Genomic DNA, 12,534 nt, shown 5'->3' with positions numbered 1-12,534 from the left:
CTTCATTCCTGCTAGGGGAGCTGATTTTCCAATATAACGAAATATGTCCATCATGTTTAAAAGTTCACCCTTTTGCAGTAGGTTGGGAGACTCCCTATCTGAGCCATGTATTGCATGGATTGGTGGATTTATACACAGGAGCAAGGCCAGTAATGCCACAGCAACATAACTGACTGAAATTGTAGCTTTTTGTCCTGTTTCATCCTAAATGTCATAACAAATGATGGTTTTTGGTTTTTTTCTTGGCTCCACCACCTAACTTTTTAGCTGGCTCTTTACATGGAAATATAAAAGCCAATTTTGTATTGTTTTTCTGTGTTGATGTTATTTGTACTACACACATTAATGAATTATAACAAAACAAGAGTAACACTTATATGGCAGTTTGGGGGAAAGAAAGTATCTTAGCAACAAAATGATCGGACTTCTTTTCTTAAGCTATAAACTTTGAAGATACTATCAAATATAACTATAGAGAAATGCATTTTGGGTGCTAGAGTCTACATTAGTATTGTTCAGGGGAGCAAGCTGACGTGAGTGGACTATGGTATCTCAGACTCAAACATCAATAGCTATTATGTTAAATGTAACATGTTCAAGGGGTTTTCCACTTTTAAAATATTTATGTTTTCAGGCAGCCATATATCATTTAGAGCTGCTGTGTTAGATCGCTCCCAGTCCAAAGAGAGTAGAAGATTGTCAAAGTTCAAAGGTAACTGAGGTCCTGGCTAAATATAAACTTGTTCAATACAACAACTTTTGTGGTTCCACAGAGTGGAATTCTCGCCAAAGTACTACACAGGAGAAGGGGAAGGGATTTTAAAATTATATTTTAAAGTCACCCCCGCAGGCTATGGATGACAGATAGTTAATCATAATGTGTCTTCATGGTCATAGCTATTCTCTCTCTCAAGGCCTTGTAGTGAAATCTGCTGTATACTGTCTGTATAGTCAAGTAATATCCATTTAGCAGCCACATAACTGACCAGTTTGTCTAATTGTTCTTTATAATATAACCCCTCAAATCTCTTAATTGATAAATGTTTTGATCAAACTTATTGCAATTGTGGTTGCTAGAACATGTATCATACATTAATATGATGGGAAAATCTGGAAGATTTAGGTCATGCCCGAGATCTACGCAGTCAACCAATTCTGTCAGACAGGGCTGGCTGTTTCTATATTCCCGGCCACTGTGAGATCTCTTAACAGGGAGTCGCCATACTGCGTTTTCCTTTCACTGTGAAAGGCCCCCTGGACTAAAACTCTGAAGTCTCGTTAGTAGGCCCAGATTTACTTACTTTACTTTGCTAAAGGAACAGGCAAATAGAGGGAGATACAAGAAAGGTGGATTCTGGGAATTATTAACCCAGAACTTTCAAGAAACAAACAAATTTACTCATAAGTCTAGTGGTAGATATAAGTAACTTTAGTGCTAATAGGCAAGTGCCCCAGTTGCAGCACACATACTGAGGAAACGAGATTATAAGGACGAACATAAAAATAGCTATATAAAAGGCAGCAGATATGTCAATGTTATCGCCATTTTTTTCCCCAAGGCTTGAGGGAAAATCAGCAGTGTGAATTCTGCTAAGAGCCAAGTTATTAGCCGTACAACTACAGCTTGTCAGTCCTCCCCATGAGACAGACATGGAAACTCCTATAAAATATATTACAGGCCCAAATGCAAATAGACAGTGAAGTTGTGTTATATGTATATAGATCACTGTATGTAGGAATATAATATAAGCATAGTTATGTTCACGGAGTCTTTTGAGATTTATTCAACATCTGCGTTTAATGCCACTTTCAGCCAGTTTTAACCTTGATCATGTTATGTTATTTACAATTGGATCGTAAGCTCTACAAGGTAGTTGCATGATAAGGGATGCAAGTTGTGCTCTGTGCAACACATATATATATTTTTTTAAACTAATAACCTATTTACTGCACTGCTAATCTTTACACAAGCCTCCACATTCCATAAAATACTTTCACGATCAATCACTGTAGCATTAAATGTGGTACCTCTAGCTAGCTTGTACCATTGGGACTCACACAGTGACGGGACACTTTTACTGGTATCATCATATAAGAACATTAGAGGGAGAGTAAGAGCAACAGGGAAGGCCTGTTAATGCAGTCCAAGAGAGACTGCTGTGTGTGACTAGATAGGGGAATACATTAATGCAGAAGAAGAAAATCCCGATGGAGCTGTGCTTACTATATAGGGCAGGCAAAGGGAAAGTCACGTTAATTGCTCATGCTAAATTAGGACCAAGTATAAAGGAAGGGGGAGCAAGAAAGAGTAGGAATGACATTGTTTTTACATTGCTGTGAACTTTCTCTCACGGGAGACTAGTATGCATACATTACAAGTTACAGGATTTCTCACTGTTTATGGAAGATGTACTGTAGCATACTGCGATCAGACAGAAAACCTCTATCTATACTTTGACCTATTAGATTGTATATGGAATTGTCATAATATCACACTTAAAAGGATTCACTCCATTCTTTTTCACATTGAGCCTCTAAAGCTGGATCCCAGTGATCACACATGATATTTAATGGCTGTAGCATGTCAAGCCAAGGTCACACTTGCTTTTAACACAACTCCCAGAAGACAGCTATCCCAGAATGCAACGTGGAACACAAAATAATGTATAATAATGCGCAGTGTACACTTTGTTAACTGCAAGGTATGAAATAAAATCATTACTCACCCAATTAATAATAAAACTTTGTTTATTGCAGACTTCTGGTGGAAAATAAGTATGTACTGACTATTTACTGACCAGCCACAGTTGTTATAGATGAGCACAGCAGCTGTGTGACATGAGGTGATATAGTTCTACTTCAACTTTTAATGGTAGCTGCACGTTCTCATGTGTCCTGACCTGGGCTGTCACTGACAGCCAACTGATACCATGAAGGGGCAGGACCTGAGTGATTCGGCTCCTGCCCCTCTGATTGCAGTGGTGCTGAATTAAAAAGTGCAAAGTACTTTCACATTCAGTGATGAGGGAATGCCTGGTATCCTGGTCATATTACCAGAAATTCCCTGTATAGAATAGATTAGATCAGAGTTTCTCTGCCATTAAGATGATTAGATCTAATGTCAGGTGGATCTTATAGCAGTTTGGGAAAATTAAAAAGACAAAAAAACATTCTTTAGAAGTAATATATATAAATAAATAAAATGTAAAAACAAAAAATATTTGTGAAAAGCCCCCAAAGGCCAAAAACATATAAAAGAACATCTTTCCCTCCCCAACCCGTTCCCAAACATGTTGAGACCACGTCATGTATTTTGCATTCTATACAAGTGTAATACACCTACCTGTGCAAGAATAAGTGAATGTTACAGTCATCCCATAGCAATGATCTGTTAATCATCATCATCATCATCAACATTTATTTATATAGCAGCAGTAAATTCTGTAGCGCTTTACAATTGGGAACAAACAGGATTAAACAATACTGGGTAAAACAGACAAAGAGGTAAGACTGCCCTGCTCGCACGCCCACAATCTATAAGTCAATGGGAGTCAGATATATGAGTTTAAATCTATATACTGCATATTGGTCCAGTCAGATTGCAAAGGTAGAAAGTGGTTTGTATGCTATGTGATCCAGTCACACAGCAGTGTTGGTCTGGGGTCAGAGGGTTGCTATTTTGTGTGAATTGTGTGGTAATAGGGTAACCTAGTGAGGTTAAGAGGGTGGTTGAGGAATATTATAAGCTTTCTGAAGTGGTGGGTTTTCAGAGAAAGCTTGAAAGTTTGTAGACCAGAGGAAAGTATTATTGTAAGAGGGAAGGAATACTAAAGAGTGGGTGCAGATCAAAAAAAGTTCTCTAACCAGGAATGGGAGAATGTAATGAGAGTGGAAGAAATATGCAGATCTTGTGCAGAATGGAGGTGTCGAGCTGGGAGATATTTTGAGACAAGTGAGGTGTCAAGCGCCATCCTGCTTCTACTTCTTGACGCCTGCCCCCTTGCGATGCCCGCGTCCCATTGCATAGCGACATTCTCCACTCCTGATTCGCACGCATGCGCAGAGCATTGCATCCCGTCGCATAGCGACAAGAGACTTTCTCCAGTCCTGTTCTACACGTGTGCGCAGGGCATTGCATTCCGTTTAGCGACAAGAGACTCTCGTTTCCTGTTTAGCGGTTGGTTGCCTTCTTACCAGTGAAAACCGCAGCACCAATCAAGGAATACTTCCCTCTATTTAAAGATCACTCGGACACCATTAGGGTGCCAGAGTATTTGGTCTTCAGTCTTGCTCCAGCGTTTGTTCCTGTTTTCCTGTTGCTCATTTGCATTCTGACCCTGGCTTGTTCCTGACTTCACCTTTGGCTTCTGATTCTGGCTTAGAGTGATTTCCTGGTTCTGACTCGACTTCCTGACCATTCTCCTGCTTCTGATTTTGGCTGTGACTGTCCGTCTGGTTTTGACCCAGTTCTGCTGACTATCCTTCTTGTGTGCATTGCTGTTTCTAGGCCTCCATCCTGTATTCTGCTGCACCATTACTGCTGCCTCATTGGTCACCTCTCCAGCTAACTGATACCGAGGGCTGCAACTTCACGCCTCTTGCAGCGGAGTCCATACTTCCTTGCGTTGGTCCGGCCCTCAGTACTCAGTAGCGCCAACTGCCGGTAGGTATCACCATCTTCATCCTCGTGGTTGTGACATTAGGAGATGTATGTTGGTGCAGTTTTGTTGATGGCCTTGTATGTTAGTAGAAACATTTTATATTGGATTCTGTAAAAATCAGACTACCAATGTAGAGACTGACACAGTGACTAAGCAGAGGAAGACCAATTTTCAAGGAAAATCAGTCTGGCAACTGCGTGCAAAATAGATCATAGGGGTTTGAGTCTGCTTAAGGGATGAGCAGAAAGCGGGAATTGCAATAGTCAATGCGGGAAGTGATGAGTACATCAATTAACATTTTTGCATTGTCTTTTATAAGATATATGCGTACCTGGAAATGTTTTTAGATGTATGTAACATGATTTAGATATAGAGTCGATGTGGGGAACAAAAGGATAGTTGCAAGTCAAGGATCACACGAGGCAGCGAGCTTGCACGGTGGGATTTATGGTCATGTTATCAACAGAAATAGAAATGTCAGAAAGGTAACTTCTGTTTTTGAAAGATTGAGTTTGAATTGGCAAGAGGACATCCAAGATGAAATGGCAGAAAGACAGTCAGTAACGCAGAAAAACACAGACGGCGAGAGATCAGGAGAGAACAGATAAATTTGGGTATCATCTGCATAGAGATTATACTGAAATCCAAAGGAGCTTATTATTTTTCAAGAAAAGTGGTATAGAAGGAGAACAGAAGAGGACCTAGGACTGAGCCTTGTGGTACTCCAACTGATAAAGGAAGCGGAACGGAGGTTATTCCAGAGAAATTAACACTGAAGAGGGATTAGACAGGTAGGATGAGAACCAGGATAGGACAGTGCCTTCAAGACCTCGGGATTGTAGTGTTTGTATGAGGTGAGAGTTGTAAACAGTGTCAAATGCAGAGGAGAGAATTAGAAGAGAGTAATGGCCTTCAGTTTTTCCTATGATCAAATCATTGACAACCTTGGTCAAAGTAGTATCTGTGGAGTGTTGAGAGCGAAAGCCTGACTGACTGTTAATGAAGTCCAAGGAAGACTTCTGTGTTTTCCCTCAGCCTCCAGAATTTGTCGGACCTTTGTTGGACCCTCTAAGTATGTCAGTCCATTATAAAGTACGGTTATTTGGTATTGCAGTATTCCTGAGAACTTTTGCTGTAAATATGTGCACTAATTGGGTAAAAGTAACCATGGGAAGAATTGCGGAAAAGTGTATTTTTTCAGTTTTTTATAATTATTTGACCCAATGAGCTCCATAATGTTGCAATACAGTTAACCCTTAGCATAGCTCCCAACATTCAGGATCCCAAAAGCAGGACAAAATAACCCCCGTCCCTGCCCAAACTCTGCCCAGTTACACCCACACTCCACCCACAAATGGCCATATTTGGTTAAAAAATCATCAGGTTTCCCATTAAACCCCACTCCTTTTGCAGGCTGCGAATCGGGACGTCCCCTGCCAAAATAGGTACCGTTGGGAGGGATGGTTTATATGTTCTATCCTTTAAAATTGCTGTAACACAGATACATTTCTGCTCATGTTGTAAATAAATACATAAGCATGGATTCATGCACACAGATGACATCAGTGTCCCCCCAACACTTTCGGACCATCTCCTTTCATTTGAATTTTTTTTTGAATACTTGCTTATCTGTTATGTCCTAATCCAATGACGAGATTAGAAAAACATAGAAACATAGTTCAAAGTGTACCTAGGAATTTGCTTTCCCAAAAAAGGGTGAACTGGAAGGTGCAAAATGCATCCAATTAAAAGTATAGGATGAGACCTGATTTCCTCCACCACAGAAGAGTTGGGGATCTGATGTGATTTTGTAGGTAATTGGCACTGAGCAAAGAACACCCCTGATCCACCCCTCTCAATCTATGTTGTAGACAGTTGAAAATATTTTTTTTCTTTTACAAATTCACTTGAAAATTCAGCTTCAGTGTTTTATAAAAAAAAAAAAGTCTATTTCATGGTTTTTGTGCATAGTTATTATTACAGCAGTCTTGAGATTCATTTTAAGCAGGTATATTTTGACTTATTACTAGTGTACTAAAATGCTTCTGAAGATTTCTTCTCCAGGACAATCTTACAATTTAATGATTTCTATTTTGTATTTGTTTTCCTTTTCACCTTTAGTTTTGGACCATTTACTGCATAGTATTGACCCTTTTTGTCTCAGGAGTTCTGTGTTTCAAACAGTGTGATGGTCAATTATAAATCGCTAAAAATGTGGGAACTCAGCACAAAGTGTTTTCATCTTCTATTGTGACACCACAGGCCTATCATTGTACAGTTATGGCTGCTTTTACAGACAAGCACACAGGATAGCTATGCAAAATGGTATAGAATGCAAGGATTTTATGATGGGAGCGGAGGAGCTGGCTGGAAATGGGCAGATAATTATATGGGATTTCATTGTATGGGAATTGTAGGCCAATCACAGTAATGCCCAAGCTTCTGCGGATTTTTTTTTGCATTTCAAGATATGTTAATGAAGTTCAAAGAGTGTAGACAATGCATTTGTGCATCACCGTGACATTGGGTATAATTGGATCACAGTCTATCTGATATATGTGATCTATCTATCTGTCAACGTACCTACTGGCAACTGGCATTTCTGTGCTGTTAACGGTGGTACGGTTGAAGCAAGGAGAAACAGCAGAGGGATGATTTTATTTATATTTCCTTGCTACGTTGCATGCTTACTTAGCCATTTTAAGTTAAAAAGTAAAAGGTGCAATGAATTAAGAGGTTGGTACTAATTTGATATTAGAAGTACTTTGAGGTGTTGTGTTTACATTTGCCAACATATCTGAAAAGGACCACCGGAGAACATCAAAATGTATATTGGGTGAGAGTGCTGTTGTATGCGCCTGGCAAATGGATAAGGAATATCTGTGCTTAAAAACAGCTGTGCCTCCAACTCATTTCCAAAGCGGAAAAACACTTTCGAAATGCCTCCTTTGAAAAGTGGAGATGTTGCCTATAGCAACCAATCAGATTCTAGCTATCATTTTGTAGAATGTACTAAATAAATGATAGCTAGAATCTGATTGGTTGCTATAGGCAACATCTTCACTTTTCAAATCCTCCGGAAAGTTGCAGCTTGACAAACTTACCCCTTGGTGTAAGTTACACAGAATATATTTATATGTGCCTCAAACCCACTAGCATTTTGTAAATGTGCTTTTAATATTTGTAAAATACTTGATGTTGGTATGATACTAAAAAAAATTGATTCAGAACACTCCTTGCATTTCTATGTTTATATGCAAATGCTAGTACAACTGCAAACCAAATGTGTTTATTATATGTGTTTACTAGCTTTTTTATTAATGTTAAATAAAGTATGCAAAACGCCTGTGGATTTGTGGCCTAATAACATAGTTGCCTACTCTCCCCGGAATGTCTGGGAGACTCCCGAATTTTTGGGAGTTCTCCCGGACTACCGAGAGAGCAGGCAAAACTCCCGGATTCAGCTGTCGCCGATCTTTAAGATGGTGGGGGCGTGGCTAAATGTGGCATCATGGCCCCGCCCCCTGCTGCGATTGGCTAAAATTGCACAAGATTGACAGGAGGCGGACTGTGAGTGGCCACGCCCACCTCAACGGACCCCCTCCCGGACAGCTGCCTCCAAAAGTAGGCAAGTATGCCTAATAATGGCCAAGGGCACTATTATATCAATTTAAAAAAACAGCTTTTCTGTAATTGAAGTGTCATATTATATAAAATGTAATCACTTTTATGCTATATATAGCAAAACCAGTGGCTCCTCTGCTGCTGTGGAGCTACAAGTCCCAGCAGGTGCTAAAGGCTGACTTGTTATGCTAAGACTTGTAGCTCTGCTACATTGCCAAAGAGTGCCTATGTTTGTTTTAGACGGATGTAGCTAGAACTATATTTCATATATCATATTTGTGCTCAACAATAGTTGTAAGAACAAAAATATTTTTGTCTACGCTGGCTAAGCAAATTTAAATATAATCTATAGACAGCAAAATAAAGACTTAAAAACAGCCAAATTAGCATGATAAACAGAAAATGTCTGTCAGCCATGAGGACTCAGCAACTGTTATAGAAACACCCCTCAGACATAACAGAACATTTGCTTTATAAGAACTGTATTAAATATATTATTTCTGAAAACAAGTAATTTTCATAATAATGTTCCCTAGACTGTAGATCAAAGATTTCTGCTGCCTTTATTCACATTTCCTTGCTACATTGCTTGCTTACTTAGTCATTTTAAGTAAAAACTGTCAGGTTTCTTCTGTTAGTTACCGTACCTAGCGGAATGCCATTAATCATACCTTGTGGCTTTAGACTTTAGTGTCCTAAATGCATTATTTTACACTTACTTGGATAGAAGTGCACTTTCTTGTAAAATGCTCTTATTCTTGCTGATACTCACTCATCCTGTTTAGCCGTTCTTGAGGTTAAAGCTTTTGGGTCATCTGCAAAACAAACCTTTGCGATTTTCCAGGTAATCCATTTTAAAGAAGCAATATTTTTACTGCTTCAGTATTCTATCTGCATATAATAAAGGGGTATGATTTAGTATAGGGTTCTTAATTGCTCTTTTTTTGTTCAGAACCAAGGAAAACATTTCCATTTTGTGGTCATTTTTTTTCAAGTGTGCGCTGTCAAAATAAGCAAGCAATAAGCATGCAGAATGTATTGTTCAACCACGGGAGGGGGGAGGGGGATGTGGCTCCTTTGAATTTGTTTTAAACCTTAATTTCATTTTGAACTACAATACAGCAATTGTCACCAACAAACAAATCAAATGAACTTAATGAAACACTGTTCAATAAAGGAAGATTATACAGGAGGTGGATGATCGCTAAATCTTAATATCTCAGTAATTATGGCCTAGATGTCTGATAAGCATGGGGATTTTGAAGAAGAGGAATAAGCGATCCTTCTTTAGCACAATACTGTGCTCACAAACTCTTTGTTTCTACTAATGTTCCTCCGTCTGTTTATTTCACTGTCTGAAAATGCTTTTTTCATTTTTCCTCGAGTATTGTTCTGGAAAGCGTTCTAAAAAGAAACTTTAAAAATAATCTATTTTAGCAAATGACAATTACAAACTGGTAACTTTTGTAATTATATTATATTTCTCTGGTGAAGAAGAGTGACATGGGCCATACATCACCCCATGCCATTGGGTTTGCAAAGGGAGGCTTCCAGCAAGAGAGAGGAAAAACTTTATACAAGACAACTAACATAAACACAAACTCTCCCCCCTCATAACCATCAACATAAAACATATAAATAAGCCCTTCCCCAACAGCCAATCACGTGTAAAAGCAAGTATGGGGCAGCGCTGCTTTCAAAATTGACCCTAGTCTCTCTCTCTCTCTCTCTGTGTGTATGTTAGGGAATTTAGACTGTAAGCTCCAATGGGGCAGGGACTGATGTGAATGAGTTCTCTGTACAGTGCTGCGGAATCAGTGGCGCTATATAAATAAATAGTGATGATGATGAAGTATGGCCATTATGAAATGCAGAGATTACCCAAGGAGTAGTATATTCACTGTTCTGAGCGTACAGCTATAGGACTTAGAAAAACAAAAACTTCATGAACCCCCAACCTCAAGAATTTGGACACATTATCTGCTTTTAGTTTCCTAGCAAACAAAATTTATTGGCTGGGCATCATGGGAGATGTAGTTTAACAAATTCAGTATAGTCGTAAGATTCCCATACCCGCTGCTGTATGACTCCTTTCTCTGACCCTCTGGTATATTCTGCCTTTAATTCATTAAAAAAAGGCTTTTTTGGTAGTTACACCTGCTAGGGTAGCAGATTACTTTCTTCTTATTAAAACCATTTATTTTTAAAATGACAGCTATAGGGTGCATTGTCTGTACTTTAAAAATAACAAGCAAGCAAATAAACTTTTGAAATGACAAGCAAGCAAATTAAACTGAAACGGACATTTGTTCCACCAGCACTTGTTGGAATGGTCCGTAGGTGGACATCTTTAAAATTACTTCATAACTCTTTTTCCAGTAAGAAAGACAGAGATATTCCTGCCAGTGGACAACTGATATTCCAGGCATGTAAACAATTCCTTTATTCTTCATTGCCCATTGTTTCAGAGCTAATGTTCTCATCTATCCTAGAGTCTAGCTGATCAACTTTATTGTTTTCCACTGACCTGGCACTATACAGCAGACAATCTGAAGCTTCAAACCAAGACTGGACTCAGTATGGTATGCCAAGTTAAAATATATATCCACTGGAAAACAAATCGAGTTTTTGATCGATTCCTAAAATAGTTTTACTCATCTCCTGTCCTGAGCAAAGGTTATCGGAACTTCATGACTTATTTTTAAATGAAAGAACAGTTTAAAGCGATTGTACCACACCCTTGCACTAAACACATTGCTTAGGCTAGGTACACACTACAGGTTTTTCAGCCAATTATCAGGCCAAATACCTGATAACGCAGGGCCGCCATCAGGGGGGTACGGGGGGTACTGTTGTACCGGGCCCGGGCTCACCAGGGGGCCCGGTACAACAGCGCAGCACAGACTTACCTGGGGCCCCGGTGGTCTCCGCTTCTCTGTCTTCAGCCTGGCTGTCACCGTGACAGCCAGGCACCAGGATGCGATCGCAGGGGTGGAGGATTCATTCCCCCTGCGATCATGTGATCTGGCTGTCACAGGCAGAGCACATGATCGCAGGGGGAATGATTCCTCCACCCCTGCGATCGCATCCTGGTGCCTGGCTGTCACGGTGACAGCCAAGCTGAAGACAGAGTAGCGGAGACCACCGGGGCCCCAGGTAAGTATGTGTTGCTGTTGCTTAAGGGTGGGGCACTCATCGGCGGGGGGGCCCGGGGGACACAGGGGGGCCCGTACTGGGCCCCATGATTACTGAAGGCGGCCCTGTGTATACTTGCACGAATATAGACAGTCGTTAAAAAGTACGAATCGTTGTTACATTTGGTTGCCTGTTCTGTTTAAAAATCCTGTTCCAACCGTCTTCCGATCCTGCAGTGTGTATGCACTCTCACGACTGTCTGCCCAGAGGGAGAGTAAGAACCTGTCACTGTGTCTGTGTTATTAAATGTAGAGAGTGCTGTTGGTGGATTATCTCATCCGCTCATTCTGAGACTGGATATTTCGTTTCAGAGTCACAGAAGCTAACGAAATTTATAATAACACTGTGGAAAAGTTAAAAGTTTATTTAGTGTGTTATAATCAGTGTGACAACAATGACCGACTACACTGCTCTTGGACCAGATGAAAAGCACAGATCTGAAGGTAAATCGTGTATAGTGTGTACACACAGGGCTGCCAAGAGGAATTCAGGGCCCCAGTACAACAACTTCATGGGGCTCCCCTTATAGTTGAGCATGGTAAAAAAAGTGGGAGTGGTTGTACAATTGGGGGCATGGCATCATTGGGACGAGGCTAGCAAGTGAAAAGCACTATGCCACCCTCATTCAGAAAAAAAACTGCATTGCTGTGTACACCATTGGCATGAAGGACATCTAGCACCATAGTGTAGTATATAAAGAATGCAGTGTGTACATAAAGAGTTCACAGACTTGGCCTGCCCCTTACATTGGGCAGAACAGTCACCAAAAATTGGGATTGTCCCACTAGAATCACAACATTTCACAGACTCTCTTGCTCTCTCCTACCTGTTTTTGTCACTTTCACCACCTGTGGCTGCAGGTTTCTTTAGTTGCTGCTTGTCTGGATCCTGGAATGTTGGAGGCCCTATATGGAAAAAAAATGGGTACATTTAGAAAATTCCAACCAGCCCCGGCATTAAATCAACAGTACCCATGATTAATAATTAGGCCTTCCTCCAGCCTCAACATTAAAATAAGAGTATTCCCATTTAATAAATAAACCTATTTCACTCC

General features: G+C 40.1%; 1 protein-coding gene across 1 annotated transcript in view; it reads left to right on the top strand.

Moving 5' to 3' along the window:
- KCNH6 (potassium voltage-gated channel subfamily H member 6) overlaps positions 1-12,534 on the top strand; it is a 211,043-nt gene that overhangs the window by 57,713 nt on the left and 140,796 nt on the right. The window lies entirely within an intron of this gene.

The sequence above is a fragment of the Mixophyes fleayi genome, chromosome 6 (genome assembly GCF_038048845.1).
Source record: "Mixophyes fleayi isolate aMixFle1 chromosome 6, aMixFle1.hap1, whole genome shotgun sequence".
NCBI classification, from domain to species: Eukaryota; Metazoa; Chordata; class Amphibia; order Anura; family Limnodynastidae; genus Mixophyes; species Mixophyes fleayi.
The sequence above is the reverse complement of the archived record's forward strand: the minus strand, read 5'-3'. Positions and strand labels throughout refer to the sequence as shown.